The sequence below is a fragment of the Aotus nancymaae genome, unplaced genomic scaffold, assembly GCF_030222135.1.
Source record: "Aotus nancymaae isolate 86718 unplaced genomic scaffold, 86718_ANA_hifiasm-v0.15.2.pri h1tg000040l, whole genome shotgun sequence".
Lineage (NCBI taxonomy): Eukaryota > Metazoa > Chordata > Mammalia > Primates > Aotidae > Aotus > Aotus nancymaae.
In genome coordinates, this window is record NW_026988454.1 from 3,339,772 (window position 1) to 3,357,170 (window position 17,399).

The window sequence follows — 17,399 nt, forward strand, 5'->3', positions numbered from 1 at the left end:
AGCTCCTGACACATATCTTGGTTTTAACTTTTAGGCAGAGAGATCTGAACACAAACACAGTGAGACTCAGCAATGCTATTCCGCAATATTCTCAGAAAAAGTCTGAACTAACACTTGCTCCAAAGTCAGAATGCTCACCTGAGCTGCTTGCAGCATAAGGAAGCATACTAAAATTCTTTACAAAAAAGGGCTACTTTAAGAATCCAAAGGACCTTAAAATGCAATCAGGAACCGCATTTAGAAGCAAGTAACCTGTCACACCCTAGTATTGTTGTTTATTTAATAATGAAGTCCAGAGGTTATTTCAGAACCGAAAGACCCTTGGCTGGATGCCATAGGGTAATTCAGTATGTGCAGGAATACACATGGGTGCCTGCGAATGCAGAAAAAAATGGTGATTCTGAAAATGGCACACCTATAAACAATTTTATATGCTTTCATTGAATGGCTAGCATGTGTGCTTGAAATCTGGAATGTAAAATAGCTGATACCTAGCGGCTGTTCTCAAGGAGCTCAGAGTCAGGCAGAGTGTGGGTGTAACTGCATAAGCAAAGCATAAGAAGGTAAATACTATCACTGAGGGAACACAAAGAGCCAAGACAATTATAGGCACCAACATTTAGTGCTTGCTGGGGTTTTAGGGAGAGATACTAGAAAAAGAAGTATTATTAAACGTGAGTTTCAGAAATGACTTGACAGGGAAGGGAAGGGCATTATCACGAGATGATAGCGAAGACAAACAGATGGAAGTAAAATTGATTAGTGAAAAAACAAGTAATAATGTGTATGATGGCTGCCCAAGAGTCGCTTCTGCAACTTTAAGGCAGGTTACAAATAACGTTACATTGTGCTAAGAATTATTTTACTTATTTTTGAAAGAAATGAACAGCCATCTGTATATCTTTAATTATGGAAAATTACAAACACATAAAAATAGAGAAAAATATGCCGCATACTTATTACATAGCTTAAAACATTATCAATTCATGGTTAATCTTGTTTTATCAGTACAGAACAACACCCACACATACAATTTATTCATATCCAAGATTATTTAGAAGCAAAGAAAAAACAATTTTATTCATAAGTATTTCACTGTATACCCCTACAAGATAAGGGCTCTGTGAAAACATAAAAGTTCCGTTATCACACCTAAAGCAATAAAAATACATTTAATATTAATAACCATCCAATTGGTGTGTTTAATCATCTTTTAATTTTTTGAGACAGAGTCTCTCTTTCTGTCACCTAGGCTAGAGTGCAGTGATGCCATCTCGGCTCACTGTGACCTGTCTTCTGGGTTCAAGGAATTCTTGTGCCTCAGCCTGTTGAGTAGCTGGGATTACAGACATGCACGACCACACTGCAAATTTTTGTATTTTTAGTAGAGATGGGTTTTCACCATGTTGCCCAGGCTTGTCTCAAATTCATGGCCTCAAATGATCCACCTGCCATGGCCTCCCAAAGTGCTAGGATTACAGGCATAAGCCACCATGCCCAGCCAATTGTCTTATAATTTGTAAGTTTATTTTTGGAATCAGTATCATAATAATACTCAGATATTGAAGTTACTGAATGTGACACTTAAGTCTCTTTTAATCTAAATGGGCCCTGCACCCCCATGCTTTTCTTGTAATTTTATTTGTTGACAAAACTAGGTCCTTTGTCTTGTAAACTCTTGTGGGGAAATTGCTAATTGCATTCCTGTGGTATTCTTTAATATGTTCCTGTATTCCCTGAATTTTCTGTAAATTGGTAGTGTAAACTAAAGGTTTACTCTGAAAACAAAGTTTACTAAACACACTTCTTGGATGGTGTTGTATGGTTCCTTTTATCAGGAAGCACACATTTCTGTTATCTTTCTTTTGCAAAGGCTGATGTTTATAACCCTGTTCCACAGTTTCATTAGGTGTCGTAAAACAGTAATAATCCGATTATTTTTCACTGATACATTCTTTGTTTATTATTTTGGACATTTCTACCAAAAAACTTCTCACTACTTTTGATTATTCTATGATCAAGTTCATAAAGTAAAGGCAAGCTAAACGCTTGAATTATTTTTTTAGCTTTTTTTTTTTTTTTTTTTTTTGCCAGTTTTCAAACAAATGATTGGATTCCATATTGTCTGACAAGGTGACCAAAAACGTCACTTATTGTATCTTGTGTATTTTTAAAAACTAAGGGAGTCAAACATATTTGTGTATTCAATCCACTGTGGTTATGATACTTGCTGATGCTCAAATTTTTACTGTTTGTGGCCAGTGAAAGCCTCTGTCACAAGCATTTTTTATGGGAATATACAATACATATAGAACAGGCAATATTAGTCTATAGCTCACTGAATTTTCACAAACTAGAATGGTCAGCTCATGGAACAGGACATTACCAGCACACTAGAAGCTAACCTATAATCAATGCTAAATATGGACACTGTAGAGATGGTGGCTGGGAATAAGACTTCTGGCCATTTCGCTGAACAATTTTTTGTTTTGAAGTGGAGTCTTACTCTGTCGCCCAGGCTGGAGTGCAGCAGCATGATCTCCGCTTACTGCAACATCTGCCTCCCGGGTTCAAGTGATTCTCCTGCCTCAGTCTCCCAAGTAGCAGGGATTTCAGGCACCCGCCACCAAGCCCAGCTAAATTTTGTATTTGTAGTAGAGACAATGTTTCACCGTGTTGGCAAGGCTGATCTCCAGCTTCTGACCTCAAGTGATCCACCTACCTTGGCCTCCCAAAGGGTTGGGATTACAGGCGTAAGCCACAGTGCCCAGCCAACAACTTCTATTCATTACAGAGTGGGTATCTTAGTCCATTTTATGTTTCTGTAACAGAATACTGCAGACTAGGTAATTTACAGCGAACAGAATATGTATTTGGCTCCTATTTCTCGAGTCTAGGATGTCTAAGAGCCCAGAACCAGCATCTGATCAGGGCCTTTGTGTTGCATCATCTCATGGCAGAAGTGGCAGAAGGTGGGCGGGCAAGGCAGTGTACAAGCAAGGGACCAGAGGAGCCAAACTCACTTTTATAAGAAGCCCACTCTCACAATAACGCTCATCGCCCTCATGAGCTAGTCTTCTCTTATTAGGACCTCTTCCTTTCACAGTTGCTCTGGGGATTAAGTTTTCAACACATAATCTTTAGGGGACTTGTTTAAAGCATAGCAGGAGGTAAACAAATAGGCTCTTGTGAACGACTTGGTTAAAACTCACTTAATAGAATGGAAAGTCCAGGGTCTTCCTTCCTTCAGAACAATCTGATATTGGAATGTGTCTACAGAATCCTAAAGGAATTCTAGGATTTGGAAAGTTTGCAGATGATGAGCAATTATTTAAGGAGGAAGTTCTTCCCTAAACTGTAGGTTATAAGGAGGAAGTGCTTTCTTAAATTGTAGGTTATAAGAAGAGCTCTCCCTTCTCGACGAAACTTCAGTTCTGATGTTGAGTGTAGCTTTGTATTACATTCCAATTGTGGTTTGCCAGTCTAACGTATTTCAGGGAATGAGTTGAGCCTACATTAACATAGTCTGCTTAAGGAGTTTGCAAACAGAAACATAAACTGTGATGGAAAGTGGAAAATTAATATTTATTAAATACTATTATGTCAGGTATAGTCCTTGGTTCTTTATCTAAGTATCACAACCGACCTTTACCAGAATTCCTCAGGCAAGTGTACATAGAAAAGCTGAGGTTTTGAAAACGGACATGAAGTGGCTAATTCAAGGCCAAAAACATTGGCAAGTAATTGACCCTGGAACTGAAATCCTTTCTACCATAACCACATTTCTGTTAGAATACACCAGTGTTCCTCTTCACCCTCAGGCTAAATGGGGAAACACTATATTAATAGACTCTTAAAACAGACTGGAAACTTACAAGCAACTGTTCTGATATCTTACTAAAAAAAATCAGTAAGTGCCCACAAGAGTCAATTCTATTAAACAGATAAACATATACCCTCTCAAGTTATCAATTCTTGTCTCTATCTATACATAATAACTGAAGATTAGGGAAAAGTCTAAGACAGAGTCTGTATAAGTTTTTGCGCAAGGCTTTGTACTCTGCTATCAGTATCCTATAGGTCATTCACGCCAAGGAGCGGTGGGCTCATATCCTTATAATTGGTGTCACAGAACCAGTGTCAAGACAGGTCCAGAAAGATGATGTTCTCTTGTGGCATGAAACATGAACCTTCTGGAAAGATGATTCTCCCAGGGTTACTCGGCAAAAGACAGAATCTTTGGAAGCATGTTCTCTTGGATAATATGGTTTTGAATTTTTATTTTACCACCTGGAGTGTCGTTAAGACTACACAGGAAAATGAGGGACGATTCCTATTAATTTTGTTGTGAAGCTCTTATTAGTTCCATCTTCTGTAGAATCCAAAGATAACTCTGTCAGAAGATGTACACTGGTGGTTGTAATAGCTGACAGAGAGAGGAGACACGCTTATTTTGTAAGCCAAAGATGACTGTGGTGCCATATTATCTGTGACATTGATTTGTTACTGTATTTTGCAGCCCACAGTGATTTTGCCAATAATGCTTTCCACAGCAGTAAAGCACTGTTTTGTTGAAGATTTCATCATATATTGATACTTTGATTGTTATCAATAACATATCGCTTTTAATAATCAAGACTAAGAGATTTGTCAGAAGCAAAATTTTGAACTGAATGTTCTGTTTCATCAGGCTGATTCACACATTCTTATTTAGTGAAATCAGAATGCCACAGGGAAGCCCTTTGAAGCAGGTGATGGAAACAGAGCTTTCCTCTCAGCTTTAACATTTGAGATGAATCTCACGCAGAATACACAGCAGCCTAAACGCGGCACAGGCAGGCAGCCCACCATCTACAAAGAGCAGCTGCTGCCGTGTCTCACATTCTCCAGGGACGGCAGCTAATACCTTGGGTAGTCCTTCTCTTCTCTTGTAATTTGGTAACTGAAAATCAATTCATCCACGAGGAAATGGAATTGATGGAACATTATCTTTTAGATGCAAATGATCTTGTTTTCATCCTTTAAATAGAATCTCTGTCATCATTGTACATCCTTGCAGAGCATGTTCAAAGTGAGAGATAGTACCAGGTAATCTAGGCAATTTGTCCTTGGATTATCGTATGTTTCACAGAAAGTGCAGCAGTACAAAATAGTTCCACTTGCTTTGATTGCATGACACAGAGCTTGACAACTTTATTTTTCACGTGTTCCTGAAAGAAACCTAGAATTTGGGCAGTTGAAAAGAAAAATATATAAACTCACCGCCCTCTATCTCTTCTCTGGTGCCATGTAAATGTTCAAACAAATCAGAAAGTGAAATAAATTATTTTCTTCCTTCATTATCAAACCTTAATCTCAGGAAAGATTTGTGGATTGATAGAGAGGTATGAGTGACTGATAAATATATTACACCTTCCGGTTAGGCGATATAATTTTAATCTAATATTTTTTATACATACCTATATAATATATCCTAAACAATTTTGGGAAAAGCGTGTCCAGTTAAGGATGTATGTTAATAATTGGCTGCCTGTCTTGCCCACTTAAAAATAAAAGGTACATTCACATTCCTAACATCTTGGTATTGGTCTGTACAGAGTAACCTCTCCAAATGCTCTCAACGTCTGCATTGAATTTATCGTTCCCTTTTCACCTTGGGTTAACCTTATGAAAATACAGATCACCCTCTGTTGATTTATGTGCACACGGTCATATGTTGTCTTTCTCATGCCTTCAGGGTCTGATGGAGACTTGCAGATAATAGAATCCAGAGACTGTCGGATTTTCAACTAGAGCTATTTATGTTATCTCTGGTATATAAAAATTCTTAACAACAATTTTAATTCTACAAAATGTTAGTTCCTAGTGTGTCACCGATTTTGGTCACTTGGTAACATAATCATATTGAATAATTGTCTCAAATCAAAACACAGATATTCGGTTCTTGGTCTTATAGTTTTAGTTGTTTCCGTCATTCCGAAATAAGTGATTGATATTGACTTACTAGCATCCATTTAACAAGCCTCAGATTTAAATCAGCTAAATTTAAAGGACTGTAAGACAGCCTCTGTGGAATAGAGTTGTTTCCTTTGTCATGTAATTGGGATGAAATATTTTAATATTGGAGACATAGAGAAAGGCGTACACCTTCACCTTACTTGTTACTCCGTATCACTCAAGTGACTTTAGAAAGACTTTGATCATTTTGGAATTGAAACAATAATTGGCCCTTTGCACCTGTGACGCCTCTTTTTAAAATGCACTTTCCTCCTTTGCATGACTGGATATTTTTCTTTGTCCTTCTGGTCTCAGCTAAAATATCATTCTCTCCCCTAATATGGTCACTTTTCCTTTTATTTTTCTGTTTGTAATTTCTGTATGTCAACATATTCCGTCTGAATGTAACTTGTTACGTTGGTTTTATTGTGTCTGACTGTTCCGCCTTGTTAGAATGTGCGCTCTATGAGAACAGGTCCCTGTCTACCCGTTGCTGTTAGCACAGAGTGTAGACGAGAATTGGGAGCATAGTTGGTGCTCAATAAATATAGATGGAGGGATATGGGGCTCCTATTAGCCTTATCTTCAGAGATTTTTAAAAATTAATAAACTTTATTTTTAGAGAAGTTTTAGGTCTACAGAAAATCTAGTAGCAAGTACAAACGGTTTCCATACACTCTTTCTCCCCTGCCTCAGAGGCCCTATTGGTAACATTTGCATTGATGTGGCACGTTTTTGCAATTGGCAAACTACTACTCTTAAATAATTTTTAACTAAAGTCCATAGTTTACTTTAGGGTTGACTCTTTGGGTTGTAGGTTCTATAGGTTTTGCTAAATGCATAGTGTCAACATCCACCATTATGGTCTCTCACAGGGTAGTTAGTGTCACTGCCTTTCTGAGTCCCTGGACTTCGTCTATTCGTCTCTCCTTCTCCCAGCCCTAGCACCCACTGATCTTTTTACTGTCTCCATAGTTTTACATTTTCCAGAACGTCATATAGTTGGAATCATACAGTAGGAAGCGTTTTCAGAGGGCTTCTGTCACTTAGCAGGTGCGTGTAAAAGTCTTTTTTCTGACTTGATAACACAAAACAATTTCTATTATTGGATAATATTCAATTTATGGATATACCACAGTTTGCTGAGCTCCTCACCTATTGAAGAGCATTGTGACTGCTTTTTATCAGTAATTATTAAATGATTATTTGGTTCATAATTTTGACAAGTATGAAGAAAGCTGCTATAAATAGTTTGTGCAAGTTTTTGAGTGGGCATACATTTTCATTTATGTAAATACCTAAGAGTGTGATTACTGGATTACATGGCAAAACTATGCTTAGCTTTTTTAGAAACTGCTGGGTTGTCTTCCAGAGGCACTATTCCACTCTGCATTTTCACCAGCAATAAATGAGAGTTCCTGGTGTGGCATCCCCACGAGCATTTAGTGTCGTCAGTGTTCTGGATTGTAGCCATTCTAATAGGTGTGTAATAATATACCATTGCTGTGTGTGTGTGTGTGTGTGTGTGTGTGTTTATGTGCAGTGGTGCAGTCTTGGCTCACTGCAACCTCCGCCTCCATGTCTCAGCCTTTTGAGGAGCTGGGATTACAGGCACATGCCACCATGCCCAGCTAATTTTTGTATTTTTAGCAGAGATGGGGTTTTACCATATTGGTCAGGCTGGTCTCGAACTCCTGATCTTAGGTGATTGACCTCTCTCAGTCTCCCAAAGTGCTGGGATTACAGGCGTGAGCCACCATGCCTGGCCTCCCGTTGCTTTTTAAATTTGCAATTCCCTAATGACATATAATACTGTGCATGTTCTCATACGCTTGTTAGCCATCTGTATATCTTCTATGGTGAAGTATTTGTTCAAATTTTTGGTCTGCTTTTTAATTTTTTTTTTTGTTATTGTTTTACTGCTTGGTTTTTAAGAGACATTTATATATTTTAGATACAATGCCTCTATTGTTTGTGTGTTTTGTTAATACTCTATCACAGTCTGTGGCTTATCTTTTTACTCTCTTAACAGTGACTTTTGCAAAACAGAAGTTTTTTATTTTAATGAGGTCAAAGCTAGTGCTGCTTCTTTCACAGATTGTGCTTTTGGTGTTGTATTTAAAAATTCATTACCAAACAAAATGCCATTTAGACTTTTCTCCTATTTAATCTCCTAGGAGTTTTTAGTTTTACATTTTGTCTGGATTTATTTATTTCGCATGTGGGTGTTGCATGTTCACTTGTTTTAGTCCCATTTGTTGAAGGACTAGTGTTTCTCCATTGAATCGTTACCGCTCCTTTGTCAAAGATCAGTTGATTATGTGGATATTGATGTGGAAATATTTCCGGGCTCTCTGCTTTGTTCTCTATTTATCTCTGTCTATTGCTTCACCAAGACTACTCTGTCTTGATTACTGAGGCTTTATGCTAACACTTAAAGTTGGCTAGTGTCTGTTCTCTCACCTTATTTTTCTCCTCTAATATTATGTTGGGTTTCTGTGTCTTTTGTCTCTCCATAATAAACTGTAGAGTGCATTTGTAAATATCCACAAAGTAAAGTGAAGAATTTTTATTGAGATTCCATTGAATCTATATTAGGTTGGGTAGGATTGATAATTTAAAAATATTGAGTTTTCCCAATCATAAACATGGAATATTTTTCCGTTCTTTGGGTAATCTTTGTTTTTAAATTTTTCCTGTAATCTTGTTCACAATTTGTTAAATTTATACAAAAATTTAACCAATGTTTTTAGTGTTTCATTTTTTTTTATTGCCTTTTAGGTTTTGGGGTACATGTGAAAAACATGCAAGATTGTTGCATAGGTGCATACGTGGCAGTGTGATTTGCTGCCTTCCTCCTTTTCACCTATATGTGGCATTTCTCCCCATGCTATCTCTCCCCAACTCCCCACCCCCCACTGTCCCCCCCACTCCCCCCCAACAGACCCCAGTGTATAGTGCTCCCCTCCCTGTGTCCATGTGTTCCCATTGTTCAACATCCGTCTATGAGTGAGAACATGCGATGTTTGATTTTGTGTTCTTGTGTCAGTTTGCTGAGAATGATGGTTTCCAGGTTCATCCATGTCCCTACAAAGGAGGCGAACTTATCGTTTTTGATGGCTGCATAATATTCCATGGTGTATATGTGCCACATTTTTCCTGCCCAGTCTATCATCGATGGGCATTTGGGTTGGTTCCAGGTCTTTACTATTGTAAACTGTGCTGCAATGAACATTCGTGTGCATGTGTCCTTATAGTAGAACGATTTATAATCCTTTGGATATATACCCAGTAATGGGATTGCTGGGTCAAACGGAATTTCTATTTCTAGGTCCTTGAGGAATCGCCACACTGTCTTCCACAATGGTTGAACTAATTTACACTCCCACCAACAGTGTAAAAGTGTTCCTATTTCTCCACATCCTCTCTAGCATCTGTTGTCTCCAGATTTTTTAATGATCACCATTCTAACTGGTGTGAGATGGTATCTCAATGTAGTTTTGATTTGCATTTCTCTAATGACCAGTGATCATGAGCATTTTTTCATATGCTTGTTGGCCTCATGTATGTCTTCTTTTGTAAAGTATCTGTTCAAATCCTTCGCCCATTTTTGAATGGGCTTGTTTGTTTTTTTATTGTAAATCTGTTTTAGTTCGTTGTAAATTCTGGATATCAGCCCTTTGTCAGATGGGTAGGCTGCAAAAATTTTTTCCCATTCTGTTGGTTGCTGATTCACTCTATTGACTGTTTCTTTCACCGTGCAGAAGCTGTGGAGTTTGATTAGGTCCCATTTGTCTATTTTGGCTTTTGTTGCCAATGCTTTTGGTGTTTTGGTCATGAAGTCCTTGCCTACGCCTATGTCCTGAATGGTTTTGCCTAGGTTTTCTTCTAGGGTTTTTATGATGTTAGGTCATATGTTTAAGTCTTTAATCCATCTGGAGTTAATTTTAGTGTAAGGTGTCAGGTTTCATTTTTAATGTTAATGGTTAGGATTTAATCAATTTTATTAATCTGTCCAAATACTCAGCTTTTAGTTTTGCTGATTACCTTCACTATTTTCATCTTTATTGATTTCTGCTCCAATTTCAGTTATTCCTTTCCTTATGCGTACATTGAATTTAATTTGCTCTTCTTTCTCTAGTTTCCTTGGATGGAGGCTGCTGTGGCTTGACTGTGTCCTCCCAAAAATCATGTGTTGGAAACAATCCCCAATGCGATAGAGTTGGGGGGTGGCCCTAATGGGGACCTGTAGGCTTAACTTGGGTTATGATGGGTTGGAGGCTGAAAACTCCATCTCTCATCCTCTTCCTCTTTCCTTTGCTCAATCTCTCTTCTGCCGTGGGGCAACACGGCACAAAGGGCCTTGCCAGATGCTGTCAGCTTGAAATTAGACTTCCTGGACTTCAGAGCTGTTAGAAATAAATTCCTTTTCTCTGTAAGTTATGCAGTCTCTGATATTTTGTTACAGCAGCACAAAATAAACTGAGACAGAAAGCTGGTACTGAGAGCAGTGTTATTGCTCTAATGAACGCCTGACAGTGAGGAAGCAGCTTTGGAACTGGGTCATGAGTCAAGCCTGAAACAGTTTTGAAGTGAATGCTAGAAAAAACCTGTTTTTCCGTGATCAGAGCATTAAGGGTAATTGAAGGCTCAGATGAAGGGAATAGTTGTAGGGAAAGTTGGAAACTTCTAGAGATTACTTAGGTTGCTATGATCAGAATCTGTGTTGAAATATGGACGGTCAAAGCAATTCTGATAGTCTCAGACAGAAGTGAAGGAGCAAGGTATTGGAAACTGGACTAAAGGACATTCTTGTTATATAGTACCGAAGAACGTAGCTGAAATATGTCCATGCTTTAGGGCTCTCTGGAAGGCAGAATTTAAAAGCAATGAACTAGGATATCTGGTGGAAAATATACCCAAGCAGCAAAGCATTTTAGATGTTGTGTGCCTTCTTTTAATTAAATAAAGCAAAACCCAAGAGATGAAAGATCATGTAAAGATGAAATTTAAAATTAAAAGAGAAGCAGAACAGAAAGATTATGAAAACTCTCAGCCTGGCCATGTAAAAGTATAAAATGGTGTGTTCAGGAGAGAATACTAAGGATGTATCCAAGAGACCATTTGTCAGAGATTTGTATGGGAAAAAGGAAACCAGATTCTATTCATCAAGACACGGGGAGAATGATCCCAAAGGCATTTCAGAGATTTTCCAGGGAAACTAGAACCTTGAAGGCGAGGTTTCCAGAGAAGTGCCACTGGATGCCAGCATTTGCTTTCCTGCACCACCTCAAGTGTCTGCTTTCCGTATTCCAATGTCGTGCTCCTTGGGTCTGTCGGCTGTGGCTCAAACCAGCCCAAGTGTGCCTTAGGCCAACACTCAGGAAGGTACAAATTGAAACCTTGGCAGCATCCACGTGATGCTAACTCTGCAGGTTCACAGAATGCAAAGTCTGAGGTGGCATGGCTTCTTGCACTTGGATTTCAAAGGATGTTGGAGAGAGACTTGGGGCCCAGCCACTTGTTGGGGGCAGGTCCACTCCAGAGAGTCCCGATTAGGGTAATGCTTAGTGAAGCTATGGGAGTAGGACCACCTGTAAGGTTGCAGAGCTGCAGAGCCACTAGCATGTAACTTCAACCTGAGAGAGCTGCATCATGAGACTCTAACCCAGCAGAGCTGACGCGTGGGCTGAGCCCAGCAAAGCCACAGAGAAGGGCTGCCTGAGGCCTTTGGGCTCCATTATTGTCCCACTATGTCCAGAAGGCAGAACATGGAGTCAGGGAAGGTAGTTTTGGAGGTTCATTGTGGTTTGGACTTACTTGGGCCTGTTACTCCTGTCTTTTTCCTGTTTCCTCCTTTTGGAATAGTAATATTTACCCTATGCCTGGCCCACCGTTGTATTGTGGAAGTGCATAACTGGATTTATCATCACAGGTTCACAGCTGGAGGAGAATTTGCCTTAAAATGAATTGCACCATGAGTCTCACTAATATCTAACTTAGATGACTGACTTTAGACTTTTGATTTGGTGCTGGAACAAGTTAAAACTTTGGGGCTTTTGGAACTGAATGAATGTATTTTGCAAGTGAGAATATGAATTAGGGGGGCCGAGAGTAGAACGCTATGATTTAAATGAGACCCTCAAAATGCACATATTGCTAACTTAATCCTCAGTGCAATACTGTTGGGAGGTGGGGCCTAATGGGAGATGTTTACATCATGAGGCTCCACCTTCACAAACGGATTAATGTTGATTATAACAGCGCTTGAGGCTTTGAGTTCTGTCTTTTGCCTTCTTATTCTCCCTCTCCCTCTTGCCTTCTGGCATGGGATGATGCTGTAAGAAGGCCTTCACCAGTTGCTGGCAGCTTGATATTGGACTTTCCCACCCTCGAAACTGATAAATGAGTTTATTTTTAAAAATAAATTATCTAGTTTAAAAATAAATTATCCAGTCTATGGTATTTTGTTAAAGCAGTACAAAATAGACTATAATATAAGCTTAGACTATTTATTTATTTTTTTGTTCTTATCTAATGTAGGCATCCAGTGCTATAAGTTTCCCTCTAAGCACTGCTTTGGCTGTATCCCCACAAATTTGATAAGTTGTATTTTCATTTTCACTTAGTTCAAAACACTTTAAAATTATCTTTGAGACATCTTTAACCTATGGATTTTTTTCAGAGGTGTACTGTTTAATAACCAAGTAATTTGAATTGTCCAGCTATCTTTCTGTTACTGATTACTGCTTTAATTCCTTTGTGCTCTGAAAGCCTACTTTGTATGATGTCTATTCTTTTGAATATGTTAACATGTGTCTGCTAGCCCAGAATGTGACCTCTACTGGTGAATGCTCCCTGTCAGAAGCACGTGCTTTCTATAGCCCTTAGGTGAAGTGATTAGTCAGTTCGATTCTGATGACTGACTGTGCTTTCAGCTCAGTTACATCACTGCAGCTTTTCTGTTTGTTGGATCTGTGCATTACTGATAGAAGGGCGTTAAAGCTTCCAACTGTAATAGTAGTATCTATTTCTTCTATCATTTCTATCTGGTTTTGCCTCATGCATTTTTACACTGTTGTTGGGCACATACACATTAGGGTTTGATGTCTTCTTGGAAAATTGACCGCTTTACCATTGTGTGATGGCTCTCTTTATCTCTGATAACTTTCCTTGCTCTGAATTTTTCTTTGTCTGAAGTCAATACTTTCTTTTGATTTGTATTAGCATGGTACATTTTGTGAATCCTTTTACTTTCAGTCAATTTGCATCTTTTTAAAGTGAATTTCTTGTTAGCAATATGTACTTGGGTCTTAGTATTTGTATACACTCTGAAAGTCTCTGTGTTTTAACTGGTGTTCTTAAACCATGCACATTTAAAAAATTATTGACATATTTGGATTAATATCTTCTGTATTTGCAACATTCTACTCATTGTCTTTTATCTTTTTTAAAAAAATTTTACTTCCACTGTTTTCATGTCTTCTCTGGTTTTAGTTGAGCACTTCCTATAATTTTTTTCTCTATTCTGTTAGCATATTAATTTGTTAAAACCTTTTTTTTTTGAAAGTGGCTGTTCTAGAGTTTTCTTTTTCTCTCTTTCTTTTCTTTTCTTTTTTTTTTTTTTTTTTTTTTTTGAGACGGAGTCTCATTCTGTCTCCCAGGCTGGAGTGCAGTAGTGTGATCTTGGCTCATTCCAACCTCTGCCTCCCAGGTTCAAGTGATTCTCCTGCTTCAGTTTCCTGGGTAGCTGAGATTACAGGCATGCACCATCACACTTGGCTATTTTTTTTTCTGTAATTTTAGTAGAGACAGGGTTTCACTATGTTGATCTGGCTGGTCTTGAACTCCTGACCTCAATGTATCCACCTGCCTCAGCCTCCCAAAGTGCTGGGATTACAGGCATGAGCCACTGTGCCCTACCCTCTAGAGTTTTCAATATACATTTATAATTCATCCAAGTCCACTTTCTAATAACACTATAGAACAAGGACCCTACAACAGAGTATTTTTGATTTCTCCCTCCCACATCTTATAACATTGATGTCATTAATTTCACTTATCCACAAGCTATAATCATTGAATTCATTGTTGTGATAATGATTTTGAACAAACTGTTCTCTGTTCAATCAGTAAGAATGAGAAAAATGAAATATTTCATTTTACCTTCATTTATTCCTTCTCAACTATTCTTCTTTTCTTTATATAGATCTGAGTTTCTGACCTATATCATTTCCTACTCTCTGAGAAATTATTTTAACATTTCTTGCAGGATAGTTCTATTGGTGATATACTGCCTAATATTTTGTTGTTGTTGTTTTTCAGAGAGTCTTTCTTTCTCTTTCGCTTTTATATTTTAATTTCACTGGATATAACTAGGCTGATGTTTTGTTAATTTTTTTTCTTTCAACTCACTTCAAATATTTCGCTTAACTCTCTTTTTGCTTGAATGGTTTCTGAAGAGAGGTCCTGGGTAATTCTGATTTTTGTTCCTCCGTAAGTATGATGTTTTCTCTTTTTCTGTTCTGCTTCAAGATTTTCTCTTTATAAAAAGTTTCTGCAATTTGAGTATGACGTGATTAGGTATAGATTTTTGGTATTCATCCTATTTGGTGTTCTGTGAGCTCCCTGGATCCGTTGCTTGGTGTCTATCATAAACTTTCCAAAATGCTCTACCATTACTACTTCAAATATTCACTATTCTCTTTTCTTCTGCTTCTGGTATTCCTGTTATGTGTATTTTACACCTTCTACAAATTGCCCACAGTTTTGGGGTATTCTGTTCCATATTTTTCATTATTTTATTTTTGCATTTCAGTTTGGAACATTTTATTGACATATTTTCAAGGTTACTGATCCTTTTCTTGGCCATGTCCAGTCTACTGACCTGGCCATCAAAGGCATTCTTCACTTCTTTTGCAGTGGTTTTGACTTCTAGTATTTCCTTTTGATTCTTTCTTAGAGTGTCCATCTTTTTTTTTTTACATTATCCATATGTTTGTGTATGTTGTTAACTTTTTCATGGGAGTTGGCAGCATATTAATCATAGTTATTTTGAATTTCTGGTCTAATTCCAAAATCTTTGCCATATCTGAGCCAGCTCTGATTTTTGGGTTGTATTTTTTGAGTGCTTTTTTTTTTCACCTTTTGGCATGCCTTGTGACTTTTTTTGTTGCAAGTTAGACATGATGCATTGTGTAAAAGGAATCAAAGGAGATAGGCTTTGAGTGTGAGATTTAGATTTATGTGGCTAGGAGTGAGGCTATGCTTACTGTTTTCTGTAGCTGTGGTATCAGAAGTTACACATTTCCTCTGTAGCCTTTGTTTTAGTCTCTCTGGTTTTCTTCGAATGTCCTTAGAGACTATGAAATAGGGTCTGAGGCTAAGAGTTCTTTAACTGCAGTTTTTTATTACTGTGCTATTGACGTGGAGGTAAGGTGTTGGCAGAAGGGAAGCTTCAGTAGTCCTAAGACTAAGTTATAGTATTAAAAACAATTGTACATATTTAAGGTGTACAGCATGATGTTTTGACCTACATATACACAGTGATATGATGCTTACAAGTAAGCAAAGCTTAGTAGCCCTCACTTTTCATAATTACCTTGTTTCACTCTTAGTGAGCCTGATTATTTCCTTTCCCTCAAACTGGTTGGGTTTCAGAAGAAAAAACCCCAGTGGGTTAGGTGCCAGTACACTATTTGTCCTTGAGGGCAATTCTCCAAGAACAGAGAGCTCTGAGCTTATTTCAGAATGGTTACTTTTCTTCTGCTCCAGCGAGAACCACTCGGGACTTCTTCTCAGATCTCCTCCTAGAAAACCTGAGAGGATTCTGGAATTAAAATGCAGAAAATTGTGCCCGTCTTTCCCCAAACCACCCCCAAAACTGGGATTTTTAATTTTCAAGCTCCTTCACATGGAGCCTTCAGCAATTTACTAATTACAATTTACGGCATCCCTACTTTAAACTTTGATGTGGCTTCAGCTGTGGGCTTCTGCTCAGGTACGCTGTGATTTTCTGTATCCACCTGTATGTCTCCAGTTTTTAAAGAAGCATTGTGCCCTGTGACCTCCATTCTCTCATGGATCTAAGAAGTGTTGATTTTCAGTTTGTTAGCTATGTTTTTGTTGTAGGAATGGGAGTGATGACTTCTAAACCCTATAACATGTCAGACTGGAAACCACTCTGCATGGATTTTTTATGAGAATCACTTAAGCAGCACATGTAATTATGTAATTGCTTTTTTTTCATTTCATTACTGTGGATGGAGCAGTGGGATCAAAGTGAGTATAGACATGTCCTCTATGTTTGGAGCTGAGGCCATACTGCACATTCTCCTTTGACATGTGTAACTCGTGCTGACAATCACACAGAACTGGAAATATTGTTTACTTTTAATATGTCTAAATTTATGAATAAAACTTAGATCACATTTATACATGTGTTTATAGACTATATTCATACATATTCATATTCCTTCACATTATTTATTTATTTTCATATGTATTTTATATGTTTTTGCATATTGTTTGCATATATTTAATTCATATATATTTCAATATGTATCACCTTCTATAAGGGGACAATGAATTATAACAGCTTTAAATCAGTAAACCTATTAAATATACCTGTTGAAGAAAACAAGTCTAAAGCCATCTTTCCTTCCATCCCAACATCTCTGCTAGTCAATGGGAGTTTCACAGAGGTGGCCTCTCTTGATGGGTAAGAGCACATACTTTGGATTCAGACATACATGGGAGCAAGTTTCACATCTAACACTTGTAAGTTGGGCAATCTCTGTTAGCTACAGTTCATTGTTTATGCAAAAGTCATATTAATAGCACACAACATGCCTGGTTGATTATTAGGTGAGCAAATGCATATGGGCAGCCTGAAGCCTAAGGCACTCATGTAATTACTGTTGAAAATAGCACCAGTGACATCACAGTCATTGCCCCTTTTATTATTTTTATTGCTGTTTATCATGTTCTGTCACTTTCTATTCAGCTTTAAAGAAATTAAAAGTACAATTGAGCACATAATCCGGGCATGCTATTCAGAAGCTACTGGCATCAAATCTCCTGTTACCTGACAACTTTAATATGAGTATCTCCATCCCAGAACTTTCTTCTAAACTCTGGAGTAATAGTCTCATCTCTCAATTCTTCCTCTCCATCCGGGAGAGCAGGGAGATCAGACTCATAGCTCATCTTTTCCCAGAAATCATTTATTGCTAAATCAAATTAGTAAAGATTTAAAAATATAATGAAAGTTGATAAAGATTCACTGTGTTAGTATTCTTATATACTACTTAAGAGAGTTCCTATTTCTTCATAAAAGCATTTGGTTATATGTATCAGAATCCTTTAGGTATTCTTAATATTTATGCCAACATTTCTACAGC